The sequence below is a fragment of the Diceros bicornis genome, chromosome 17 (genome assembly GCF_020826845.1).
Source record: "Diceros bicornis minor isolate mBicDic1 chromosome 17, mDicBic1.mat.cur, whole genome shotgun sequence".
NCBI lineage: Eukaryota > Metazoa > Chordata > Mammalia > Perissodactyla > Rhinocerotidae > Diceros > Diceros bicornis.
In genome coordinates, this window is record NC_080756.1 from 8,215,348 (window position 1) to 8,229,483 (window position 14,136).

At 39.3% G+C, this 14,136-nt stretch overlaps 1 long non-coding RNA gene across 1 annotated transcript in view; it reads right to left on the minus strand.

Moving 5' to 3' along the window:
• The window catches only part of LOC131415858 (uncharacterized), a 40,443-nt gene that overhangs the window by 10,118 nt on the left and 16,189 nt on the right, over nt 1-14,136 (minus strand). Inside the window, exon 2 of the long non-coding RNA XR_009222521.1 lies at nt 12,700-12,787. This is a non-coding gene — a long non-coding RNA (uncharacterized LOC131415858). The remainder of the gene's footprint in view (nt 1-12,699; nt 12,788-14,136) is intronic.

Below are 14,136 nucleotides of genomic sequence, written 5' to 3' on the forward strand. Positions count from 1 at the left end.
TTATCGGTTTTGTAGGTTTTTTAGTGTTTAATATTTCAATTTATTTCAGTGCTATAGTAGTTAAGATCTATAAACAAAAGGATTTTATGTTTGTATAAACTTAAATCACTTTACCAAACAATTTAATACCAATAGTATTCAAGACACTTTGTTATTTGAAAGTGGTTTGTACATTACTTTAAGGTTCAGAAACATTGACAAAATCGATAATAATCAATAACTTAAAGAATGCAATAACCTCCTCACTTATAAAAATAGAAAGAGGAAAATATTTTCTAAGTCTACCTATATTACTTTATTTGAAGATCTCCAAAAGAAACAGCAAACATCACAGACTATCAGAACTCCTTCAAAGTAATCACCCATGGAAGAGACAGAATTAAAAACCCTGGTTGAATCTGCAAATGTAATTGAACCAGAAACACTAGGATTAACTTCTTAGCATCAGAATCCAGTACTTTTAAACATAAGCCCTAGAAGCTTGGCTTAATCAAATGTCACTTCGACAGCAACAATAATAACCTTGTTGCTCAGATGCATTACCAAGCCTCATCTGAGAGAGGAGGAGTTAGAGAGGATCAATGGAATGAAGTGTTAAAAGGAGAAATTATCTTTTGTCTTCGTAATTCCTGAGCATCTTCTTTTCTATTAATGCATTTCTTTTGGAGGATATGGACTGCGCGAATTTAAACGTTGTCACTCAAGAAGATCTGTATCTTTGCTTCAGATATACAATGCCTTAGATTTGTCTAAATCAAGCTAGACACATTAGCTGAGACTTATCTTAAAACCACCAGCAAGTGACCAGGAGATATTGACAGCAAATTAAAAACTGTCTTTATATAGTACAAGGAAGGTAATTGTTTTAAAATCATGTCCTTTAAATCATCTGTGATGTTATAGAGATTAATGAGTCATGTTACAGATGCTTTCATTTACAAAAGGATCTTTCAATTTAGACAACTGGGGACAGCAGCATATTTTTGTGTGCGAGATTAAAAGTGATTAATAGAATTTAAAAATTAGAGATTACTCACATAGGGTAGAGACCCCAATTTTATTTCTCAGGTTCTTAAGTATAGGTAAGCTGTAAATTTACATCCTTAAAGTATTAGGCGATTAATCAAAATGTGACCATTTTTGATGTAACCAATTCGGAACTTGTCTATTGATGTATTTCTTTCAACTAGCCAATAGAAAAACATCATGTATTCTGAATAGCTACATTTATTTTAATTATTTCTTAATCTGCTTTATAAAGATCATTACTTGTGGGGGCCGGCCAGGTGGTGTAGCAGTTAAGTGTGCAGGCTCCACTTCCGTGGCCCGGGGTTTGCAGGCTAGGATCCCGGGTGCGCACCGATGCACCACTTGTCAGGCCATGCTGTGCCGGTGTCCCATATAAAGTAGAGGAAGATGGGCACAGATGTCAGCCCAGGGCCAGTCTTCCTCAGCAAAAAGAGGAGAATTGGCATTGGACGTTAGCTCAAGGCTGATCTTCCTCACACACACACAAAAAATCATTATTTGGAAGTTTAATTACTTAAATCCTCCTTATATTTTATTCATTTTTGGAATTTTTTTTTTTTTTTTTTGCTTGAGGAAGATTGTCCCTGAGCTAACATCTGTGCCAATCCTCCCCTATTTTGTATGTGGAAACCTGCCACAGCGTGGCTTGATGAGTGGTGTATAGGTCCATGCCTGGGATCCAAACCCACGAGCCTCAGGCTACCAAAGCAGAGTGCGCAAACTTCACCACCATGCTGCCAGGCTGGCCCCCATTTTGGAAACTTTGAATAACGCTTTAAAGTTTTAATTTCTAAAATCTCTCTATTTGAAGATGGCAAAGCTTTCATTCTATGAAATTTGAGGCCCTTAGCTAGGGACAAATGTCTTTCATTATCTAGCCTGTCTTTACTTCTGTAGATTCCATCTATTTAACGAGTATTTGTCTACCTGTGCCAGGTGTGGCTCTAGGCTTTGGAGATATAGGAGTGCATAAGAAGGAAAAGATTCCTGCTCTTAATGATTTACATTCCAGTGCGGGGACACAAAGAAAACCAACCAAACAAACATCAATGATGAATACAATGTCAGGCACTGAGTGACGTAATAAAGAAAATAATAGTAATTCCTTTAAGAGAGTGATGGGGGTGGGGGGCTTACTTTAGACACGATGAGCTGCATCCCTAAATAAGGAGCCAATCATGCAAAAATCCGCACAAGGGCCAGGGTCCTTGCTCTGCTTGGCAGAGAGCAGACCTCTAGGCAAGTTCTCCACCCATAGATCCCAGGGAGAAGGGAGGGGCTGAGCCATCTGTGCCCAGTTCCTCTCCCAATTTATTGATCCAGTAATTAAAGATACCTCTGTGGGGAGGATTTTAAAATGGAAAAAAAGCCTAAGAGTATTTTGGTAAAACCCTTCATGAAACCAGAGAAGAAGAACAGATGTATTTTTCTTCCACTCAAGCAAAAAAAGTATAGATTTTATTCTAAGGACAATGGAAAACAACTGGAAAAATTTAACCAAGAGTGTGACAGGCGATTTGTGTGTTTGTTTTTTTTTTTTTTTTGGTGAGGAAGATTGGCTCCAAGCTAACATCCATGTCCATCTCCCTCTGTTTTGTATGTGGGATGCCACCACAGCATGGCTTGATGAGTGGTGCATCTGTCTGAGCCTGGGATTCGAACCTGTGAACCCTGGGCCGCCGAAGGAGAGCGCACGAACCCAACCACTATGCCACCAGTCCAGCCCCTGATTTGCATTTGTAAAGGACTATTCTGAAGATTAAATTCTAGGAGGGCAAAGAGTGGTAGCAGGGAGACTAGTTAGGAAGGCGTTGGAATGAACCTGGTGAGAAATATGGTGGCCAGGGCAGGGTGGCAATGATGGAGGGGGTGAGAAGTGGTTGCATTCTATGCTAGCCATTTTACTAGTGTCATGACCTTGCTCAAGCCATAGAGGCTCAATTTTGAGCCTCTGAAATGGAACTCTTACATGTGTTCTGTTTTTCAAAGTTAACTTAAGTAGAGTTGAGATGGAGAGAAGTGGACAGACAGGTTTTGTTTTGGAAGTTGAATTGAAAGTACTTGCTAATGCATGTGCTGTGCAGTGAGGGAAAACGAGCTAAGTGCTCACCCTATGAACCAGCCACTGACCAAACTGCACATCATCTCAGATTATGCTTTGCCTCCTCATGTTTCCATGGCTTATGCATGTTGTTCCTGCTACCTACATCAACCATTCTCTGACTTTCTGCCTGGTTAATACCTACTGATCCTTCAAGTTGTAATTAAAATGTCACTTGCTCTCTAAAACCTCCCCAATCTAAATTATATAGTCCTCTTTGACCTTCTAAAGACTTAGCGCATGTACTCCTCTGAAAGCAATTACCACACTGAATTACAATTTTTGATTTATATTGCAGACTCCTCTAAAGCAGAGTGTGAGAGTATGTGATAGTGAGCAGAAGTGTGCCTCTCCTCTCTGTACCTTTATTTTCTTATATCTTACCTCTAATATGGTGTATAAACCTAATATATTTGTTGTGAGATTTAATAAATAAATTCATTGGTACCTTCTTCCAATCCAGAAGGCTCATGATTTGCTGGTAGTGGTTGTTAGTACTACCTGGAGAATTGCCCCTCTTATTACATTTCTTTGATTGTGAACATGTCAGAGAACATGGGTATATTTGGTTAGTGGTAAATTACATAATTGAATGTCTGTCTATGTCAAAGCAGAAATTGCATTGGGTAGAGTTAAACAGGCAAGTGAGACTTTATTCAAGACTATTGTAATAGGAGAGAGAGGCCAGAACACAGTCTGAGCTCAGCTCAGCTGAAACAAAGGGCTGGAGTGTTTTTGAGAGCTGAGGGGAGAGGAATCTTAGGCCACCTGTGTTTGCTAATTGGCCTTACCCAAAAGAAAAGTAAGCTTTCTTTTACCTTCATAAGAGGTAGTTTTACAACTTGGAACAAGGATCCCACAGAAGTTAGACTCCTACCCTCCCAAAGTGGCTGGGAGATAGGGGCTCTATCTTCCTTAATGATTTCATTTCAAAGGGGTGGCTCCAGGTCCTTCAGAAAGACATCTATAAACCTATAGATGTATAGGTGACACTGTAACACTGGAAACAAACTTATAAGAAGATTTACATCTCAAAAGGACAGAGACAGAATTCACAATGGCAAGTTTCCTCAGGTAAATTCTATAAGACCAGGGAGGTCAGGGCCTAGAGTCATGACGTCCACTTAACTTTTAGTCATGCAAGGTTAGTCAAGGAAGATGCTAGGCTGTCTTGGTCATCTACCATGTTAACGATTATATTTACTTTGTTACGCTATCAGAGCACAAAGACGTAAGTGCTAATATACATGCTTTATATCCATTTATCAGATATCAGGAGTACAATAGCCTTTCACTCTTTCAGTGGGTGTTACGGATTTCCAGGTCCAGGGAGAGAGGTATGATGATGGCTTTATTTTCTATGAATTGAGCAGACAGTCTGATTTTCAGTTCTCAAAACAATATTTTAAATGTTCACAATGTTTCTAAAATCAAGTTGGCACAAAATTAATTGAGACTGAAGCTTGCCTCTGTGGCTGCTGGGAGTTGTGGCAAACTCTGTTTGAATTTCATGCATTTCAAGATGTCCAGAAAAAAGATAACTACCGGATTCAAAGATTTTATTTCTTCTATTGATAAGGCCTTTGGTGAAGATTTGTTTAAACAAGGTTTCAGGCTTGGTTTTTCTAAATTTTCAAAAAGTAAAATCTCCCTCAGAAATTCAGAGCACACCTTCCTGTGACGTTAATAAACAGACTTGTTATTTATTGTGGTGGAGAGCCTCTCTTTTTTTGTTACGGTGTTTGTATAAGGGAGTGGTTTGGGAAATGCTGTATGTTTGTTTTGAATGTAAAAAATGTGACGTAGTGAAAGAATATTTGATGTTGAATTCCCTTATCTCTCATTCCCATATTTATCTGTTGGAGACTCAGCACTTTGCAGGCTCTTTCTAAAAACGTTTTCCTCTCATCACCAAAGCACTGCTGTGTCATCATTTTGATGCTGGAGGACCAGATTGTGTGACCGATGGGTGGTCAATGACTGCAACACCCAGGCTGTCAAGCACGGTTTCCTATCTCATTTCACAAGAATGAGGGTTTGAGTGAGGGATTCAGATTGGATCTCTGGTCCTCTAGGGCATTTTGATAAACTCTTTCTGACTTTGCCTACCCAGAGGGTCTTGAAAAGAAACCCAGAGAAGCCCCAGATACCAAAGAATCAAAGATTGAGGGCAAGGAGAACAGAAAAAAATCATGTTCACTTCTTTGGCTGAACGCATATGCATTTCTGGCATCCCTCTCCTCCTAATAAAAAGAGGAAAATGGTTATTTTTCATTATAACATTGTTGTTGTAGAAGGAGAAAAATCTAAATGCTGTCTGGAAGTTAGCCACTATAGCCCTGCACTCTAAGTGTGGTCCTCAGACGAGGAGCATTGGTATCACCTGGGAGCCTGTTAGAACTAGAGTCTTGAGCCTCGCCCCGAACCTACTAAATCAGAAACCCAAGACGTTTATGTGTACATTGAAGTGTGAGAAGCACTGCACTATAGAAAAGACTTCTTTACCTCCTTAGTAAAATAAGATAAATACAGCATTAAAAATAGCAAGAAAAATGGTGCATTGGGATTTCACTTAGCTTTGAGTAACAGGAAAGCTAGCAAACAGATGTTTAAACAAATATGAGGCTGTGGAAACAAATGAAGACCACCCAAGTGAGAACAGAGGCTATTTATTCAGAACTTTCTACAGCAAGAGAGTCAGACCCCATCATTTGCATTTGGCAGAGACTCAAGGGTAATTAGAGGAGTGGGAAAGCTCTATAATGGAAAAAGGCAAGGTTTTATGTGTGTTCTGATTGGTGTGGGGAAGCTGGAGATGTCAACTAGAAGTAGAGCATCACATATGATTGGTTCGGAGGAAAATATTGGGTTTCTCTGGTTGGCCCTGAGTTGAGGGAGGAGAAGGAGCTAAAATAGTTGTCAGTCACCCTTGACAAAGTCTTGACCATGCCGGGCCCATTGCTGCAGGTTGTGGTTTGACTTCCTAGGCTTTGTATGTGGATCAGAATTCTATTGCCATATATAGTCTGGTCACTGTCTGTATACTCAGCCTCTCAGAGTTAATGATTCTCACATGAGTCCAGTGTGGGCGCCCTGGGCTCTTATAGCCATACAAGGAAAGTCACCAAGGAACCTGGCTCTTTCCATTCTCTTGCTCTGCCATTCTTAATCATGAGGCTTTGGATTTCATGGGGGTAGAAAAGGCTGCTGTGCCCCTAGGCATCACATCTGAACTCTGGGCAGGGAATCTCAGCAAAGGTGTAAGTAAACATACCACCTAAGCCATGTCCTTGTAAGGATTTGTCTTGATTTGGGGAGGAAAGCTCTCCCAGAGATTTCTGCACCTTTGTCATTAGCCAAAATTTGGTCTCCTGGTCATTTCTGGCTGCTGAAAAGCTTAGAATCCTAGTATTCTGCATTCAAGCCTGTATTTTGGGCAAGATAATGGGAAAAAATAGGAATTGGGTATCTGAGCCAAGCTATGGTATCTTCTACACACATATATGGCTTTTTAAAGAAACATACTTTAACCAAATATGCAAAAGTGCCCCCAAATCATCCACAATTACAAAAGGAAATAAGCCCCAGCTTTCATAATACCTAAAGTTATAGATGTGTCATTCATAGAGTTGACAAATATCTTTCTGCTCACATGTGATTATTCCATGGCTGAACCATGTGCCATGACACGTATCAGGTGTATTTATTCACATGCCTTTACATTTAGAAACATTCACATCTTTAATCCGTGTTCCCACAAGCACCTCATCAGGCACGGACTATCCTTATTCCATTTTACAGAGGAGGAAGCTGAGGGTAGTCAAGCAATTTGTCCAAGGTCACGGAGCTAGGAAGTTATGAGTCAGGATTTAAAGCCGGTTGGTCTGGTTTCAGAGCCTGAGTTCTTAATCACTTTCTCATGCTGCCTTTCATTAAACATGCAGTTGCAAAAATGATGAATTCAATTTAATGGAAATAAATAAGCGCTATGATGGAAAAGTGTAGAGAGCCGTGAGAACGTATAACAGAAGGACGGAGCTTAAGTTGTGGTAGGTGGGGAAAGCTTCTCTCAGAAAGCTATATTTAGCTGACAGTTGAAGGATGAGTTTGAACAAGGCAGATGAAGAATTGGAAGAATTCCAGATAGAGGGAAAAGCATGAGTAAGAAGCATGAGAATGAATGTGCTGGAAAAAAAAAAAGATGTGTGGCCAGTCCTAGCGCCACCAAGTAGGCTGCACAGACTGAACTGCATGGCTCCAGGGTGCACCGTTTTCCTAGACTAAGATGGGAGACAGTCCGTGCTCCTGGCTTGGGCACAATGATGAGGGCATGATGTGAGGCTAGAGTCTTGTGGATTTTGGATATAAACCTCATTACACAGGGAAATCACAGAGTTAGAGAAATTCAAGAACTGAGATCTGAGGCTCTCCAACATTTAGAGTTCGATAAAAGGAAAGAAAACCGATAAAGACTGAAAAGGAGCAGTCAGTGAGGTGAAAATAAAACCAAGCGAGTGCAGTGAGGCAGAGACAGCTTGTTCCCTCCAAATCAGTTCAGCCTCCTTTCTCACAGCAACAGAACTCTCAATTTTCACCGAGTCTGTGGCTGCCCAGAATAAATGCTATGCTTCTCAGCTCCCCTAGTAGGAGTGTGGAGTGGGTTGAACAGTGTCCCCTCCAAAATTCATGTTTGTCTGAAACCTCAGAATGTGACCTTACTCAGAAATAGGGTCTTTGCAGATGTAATTAAGCATCTTGAGATGAAGTCCTCCTGAGTTTGGGGATGCATGGCCTAAATCCAATGACTAATGTCCTTATAAGAAGAAGAGAGAACTTGGAGAAATACAGAGACACGCACAGAAAAGAGGGCAGTGTAAAGAGGGAGGCAGAGATTGGAGTTATTCTCTCATAAGCCAAGGAGTACCTGGGGACACTGGAAGCTAGAAGTGAGAAAGGATTCTTCTCTGGAGCCTTCAGTGGGAACATGGCCCTTCTGACAGCTTGAGCTCTCACTTCTAGCCTCCAGAACTGTCAGAGAATCAAATTCTTGAATTTCTCCTCTCTACTACATTCACTCAGGTGATCTCTTTCAGTCACATGTATGTATTTTATTTTAATTTTTGGATAGGTAATATATCCAAAAAGCATAACTTTTGCAAAGTACAAAAGAATATACAGCAAAAGTTTCTCTCTAGCCGTTATCCCCAGCCACGCAGTTCTCATTCTAGGAGCTGACAGCTATCAGTTACTTTTGTAGATCGTCTATTCATATACAAGCAAATACATACCTATGTACGTTGTAATGTGTGTGCACGCACTTGTGTATATACACCTATATTTTTAATAAATACCAGTTCTGGCGTATGTGCACTGTTCTGCATGTTACTTTTTCACTTAATATGCCTGTAAAATTATTTCACATTATTATGCCTCATTCATTTCCATTATTTCATAGTATTTCATTTTATAAACCTGCCAAAATTCACATTTAATCCTAATTAATAGACATTTAGATCATTTCCAATTTTTCTTATTGAAAACATAATTGAAATAAATAGTATTGTCTGTTGAATAAGTTAGTTTTGAAACTGTGTGAGACTGTCCATAGGCTAAATTCTTAAAAGGACAATTGTTGGGTCAAAGAGTGTGACCCACTCTTTGATCAAAGATGTATCAATGTACAATTTTTATCCATGTATAATAATATGTATAATAATGATAGAGATACATTGAAATTGAAATGTGTGGAGAAGCAAGTGTTCTCATATGTTGCTACTGGAAGTTGAAATTGGTACATTTACTGAAGGCCATTTGGTAATGATTATCAAATTAATCATTGTTTCATTCTTAGAAATGCCATATTCCTATTATACCTAATTCCTTATTCTGAAAATTGGTAACTAAAGTGGAAGAATCAAACATTTTTCCTGACTTAGTAGAAATCTAGACAGCAATGAATAGACCCTGTTGATGAAAGAAAGGAAAGAAGGGAGGAAGGAAGGTTCGTTTACAGTTATTGTCTATGGATTATTCTTCCCCAAATATTTAACCTGATCCTAATTAAGACTTTAGATCTAACATTTTACAGAAAATATAAGGGAGAGACAAACAAGTTAAATTAAATCAAGCAGAAATAATCAGATAAGTCCAGAAACAATTTAAGGCATTCTAAGACAACTTGGCCTGATTAAAAAAAAAAAAAATCAGTTTCATAAAAAAAAGTATGTGCTCTTCCAGAGAAAAATATTTAAGAGATATAGCAACCAAATGCAATCTGTGATATTTGCTTGGATCCTGTTCCAGATTAAAGAAGTTAGTATTTATAGCTTGCTGACAAAAATCATACATAAACAAAATTACCTCAAAAGTCTGTTATGTTATGCTCAAATTTTTCCTAACATATTAATTATATTGAAACAAATTCATACTTTTAGAATAAGCATTATAGCAGAACTGACTGTATTTTCAATTTTGTTAATTGTGAAATGATATTGTAGTTACATAGGAGAGTATCCTTATTTTCAGGGGATGCATGATCAAGCATTTAGTGGTGAAGTCAGATCTATAACTCACTTTGAAATGATTAAACAAAATAACAAACAAATAAAGTAATATCACAAAATGTTTAGAATTGTTGAATCTAAGCAGTGGGCATATAGAAGTTTATTGCACATAAAATTTTTTGTTGATATGAAGTAGTTTTCTATTGCTTCTGTAATTTATCATCTCCTAGTACGCAGATCAGAAGACCAGGTACAGGGTAGTTCAACTGGGACCTCTGCTGAAGTATCACAAAACCAGCTTCAGTCAGTCAGCAGGGCAGAGTTCCTTTCTTGAGGTTTCGGGGGTGAATTTGCTTCCAAGGGCATTCAGGATGTTGGCCAAATTCATTCCTTGAGCTTGTAGGACTGGGCTCCCAGCTTCCTTGCTGGCTGTTGGCTGAGCTCAGTCTTTTCTCCCAGAGGCTACCACATTCCATCTCACGCTTTCTACGCGCCTCCCTTCAACAAACGTGGATCAAATCCCTCTCACACTTTCAATCTCTCCAACTTCTCCTTCTGCCACACCGCTCTGACTCCAGCCAGAGAAAGTTCTCTCCTTTTAAGGGCTCATGTGATTAGACTGGGTCCACCTGGGTAATCCAGGGTACTCTCCTTACCTTAAAATCCATTACCTCAATTATACCTGCAAAGTCCCTTTTGCCCTATAGAGTAATATCATCACAGGATCCAGGGATTAGGGTGTAGACATCTTTGGGGGACCATTCTGCCAACCACACTATATATTTGAAAATTTTAAAAATAAAATTATAAAAACCATAGAAATACTTCTTCACCACAAAATAACAACCACCAGCACACCAACATTCTCTGTTGTTCCTTTCAGAACTTTTATGGTTTTTTTATGTGTGAGGAAGATGGGCCCTGAGCTAACGTCTGCCAATCCTCTTCTTTTTGCTGAGGAAGACTGGCCCTGGGCTGACATCCATGCCCATCTTCCTCCACTTTATATGGGACGCTGTCACAGCATGGCTTGAGAAGCGGTGCGTCCGTGCAGGCCCAGGATTCGAACCAGCGAACCCCGGGCCGCCACAGCAGAGCGCGCACACTTAACTGCTTGCGCCACTGGGCCGGCCCTGGTTTGTTTTTCATATGCAAGTCTTTGACCCATTTATTGTTCATTCTTCTCCCTCTTGCACGGGCTACATAGGGAAGGGTGACACATGTTGTCAGCAGTGTCAGCATCCCCCATTTCTTTGAGGGGTAGCTGCCGCACTGCTCTGGCTGCTCCTCAGTATAAGACTTCGTTTTCTTGCAGATGCTTGTGCCTGAGTTTCAGCTTCAATTAGAGCAGAAAAAGCACTGTCCATCCCATGAAGAAATCCCTTCTGCTCATGCTTAGTTCAGTTCAAAGAGATGAACATCTTCTAATTTTTTCCCTGTATTCTGCATTGATGGCCTTAGAAGATCTTTTAAAAAATCCAAATCTGACTGCTTTTTGTAAACTGAATTCTTGGGCCATATTGTAAAGGTAACTGGGCTGGAGGCCTCCTTTGGATCCTGGCTTGCCTTTACTTTCTCCTTTAGAGCCTACTGGGGGTTTAGAACACAGGAGGGGACACTCTGGGTGATAAGGAAGGTCTGTGAATTATCCATAATGCTCTGACATGACGATCATTGAGACAGCTGGAGCACCAGATGAGTGGTATGGAGGAGAATAAAGGGTGTAAGGTAGGCAGAGATATTAATAGAGAAGGAAGGTTTATGGGAGACCAAGATCCCTGTGGATTAGCAGGGATAAGGTCAGCAGAGATAAGGTACTTTTATAAACATGGTAGTGAGCATTGGCTTAATTTTTGTAAATGAGAGTATTCTATCATAAAAAATCCAGTGGAAGAAAGAAGGCTTCCCCAAGACAGTGCACGTAGGGTTGGTGGCATATTTAGCTAGATCAGGGCTGAGGTCCAGCTAGGTCAATACCAAGTCTCCTCACTCTTACCAAGCTGCAGGGTTACATCATCTACATATTAACTAGTACCTGTTAAAACTGCAACTTTTTCTGAATCTGATCTTTGGCTTTGACATACGGAAACTCAAACTGCCACACGCTTCCCAGATTATCCCAGCCTGGGGCTGACAAACGATTTAAGAGCTTTCCATATAGCCTGGGGTTTTCCAACCTATGGGACTGATGACAGCCTCTTGCAAGATAAAAACCTTTCACTCAGGAACATACTTCACCTCATTTACCATTTTGCTTGTGGTTGGCCCTAGAGAAGAGATAAGGAAATTTGGTTGGGTTAGTGGGTTTTAAAATATATTGATTTGGAATCTAGGACTTGGGAAATACATAGTATTTAATAGATTCAGAGATTTTATTATAGGAAAAAAATCAAAATGTTTGGAGATGATAGAAGCAAGCATTTTTGATTGAAAATGGAATAGTGAGTGTGAGCCAAATTTAGAACAGAAGAAAAATGACTGGTGCACATGTGCTTCATAGGACATAATAGCATTGCCATCTTCAGAGAAAACTTCTACAATGGAGAACAGCTGTGGCCATTAGGCCACTTCACGATCTTCTTTTCTTAGCTTGTCAGGCCCTTGTATTTGTTTGTAACATGAAAGCAGTAAAATCCTTTATCAGGCTGGTTACCCCCATGAAAGTAAACAAAAGTCTCCCCTTTTCTCTCGTTTTTTGTTTCTTCCTATTCTCTTCCAAATTCCTGTATTCTTTCTTTTGTTCCTCATCGTCATATCTCCCTTCTTTCTTTTTTTAGTTTTTTATGAAATTGAAGATGATTTTACATATGCTTTAGAAGCATATCATAAGAAGAAACAACACCCCATCACTGAATTTAAACAATCATTGAACACTCAAGAAAATGTTTTCCCTTTCGAGGAATAGGCCACATTTACTCTACTCAAATGTCATTTGATTTTTAGTATTTTTGAATGTTTAATAGGAGTTCAAAGTGTGGTTCTCAGACCACCTATGTATTAATTTTCTATTGTTGCTGTCACAAATTATCACAAACATAATGGCTTAAAACAATACAAATTGATTACCTTACAGTTCTGTAGGTTAGACGTCCAACACAGGTCTCATTGGGCTAAAATCAAGATGTCAGCAGGATTGCATTCTTTTCTGGAGGCTCTAGGGGGGAAAATAAATCTGTTTCCTTGCCTTGTATAGGTTCTAGAGGCCACCCCCATTGCTTGTTTTATGGCCCACTTCCTCCATCTTCACATCCCACAACACTGCATTTCTCTGATCTGTCTTCTGAAGTCACGGCTCCCTCCGACCATAGCTGGGAAAGGTTCTCTACTTTTAAGGATTTGTGTGATTATGTGGGGTCCACTTGGGTGATCCAGGCTCTTCTTCCCCGTCTCAAGTTCCTTTGCTCTAACAAACAGGTCCTTTTTCTGTGTAAAGTAAATATTCACAGGTTCCAGGGACTAGGATGGGGTGGTGGGAGGGGAAGTATTCTGCCTACTAGAACCTCTATTAGAGTCACCTAATTTTTTTGTAATTAAAAAAATGGAAAATTCCTGCCCTCTATGCCTTTACAAGATCGAATCCCGGAAATTTGCGTGCATTTGCACTTTTAAGAGTTTCTCAGATATTTTCATGCACCTCTTTTCCTCATTATATGTACCATTCTTTGTCTTTGACCAAGTCTGAATTGAGCTGTCTTGGGAACCCAGAACGAATGCTCTCTGAGGAATTTGCATGTTGGTGGACTAGGTGGTCATGAAACTGTGTCCCGCGATTTCCAACTCGGGAGCATAACTGTGATATCTTTAAAAGATTCTTAAAATTTTCCAGTCTTTTAATTTAGGATAAAAATGTGTCATGTTTAAATGAAATAACACCTACCAGATGCTTTAGCACAATTTTAAAGTCTACATTGTTTTCAAAATGTAGAACTCTAGAGATACGGAGAGCTGTCATGCTCTTCAGCTATTTAATTTAGAGTCTGGAATTCACCCAGTAAACCATAGTGGCTATGAAGTGAACCAAGTGAATGGTAATGGTAAGTGACTCACAATATGGAATCAAAAGTAATCCCTAGGGTCTATTAGCTGGACACAGTGGGACATTTTAAGTGCTGAATTTCCTCCATAAGTTAGAATGTCTTATAGTAATAGAAGTCATTTATTTCATTATTGTTGCTTTAACTAGCACAGTTATTGCTCATTTAAAATTTAATATTATTAATGGCATGTGAGTGCATTAGTGTCCATACATTAGTGTCTACTAAGATTTTGATAGTTATATTTTTAGTGAACTTGTACCCTGAAGTTTTCAATGACCTCAAACCATAATCTTCATTTAGATGTAGAAGATCAAATTTAACTACAGTATTAAAATTAAAATTAAAATAAAACTCTGCTATATACCATGTAGTTCTGTAACACTTAGTCAGAACATAGGAAGAAGAAAACCATGACCCAGTGGAAGGATGGAACAAATAGCTATTGGAGCAAAACCAAGAATGAATG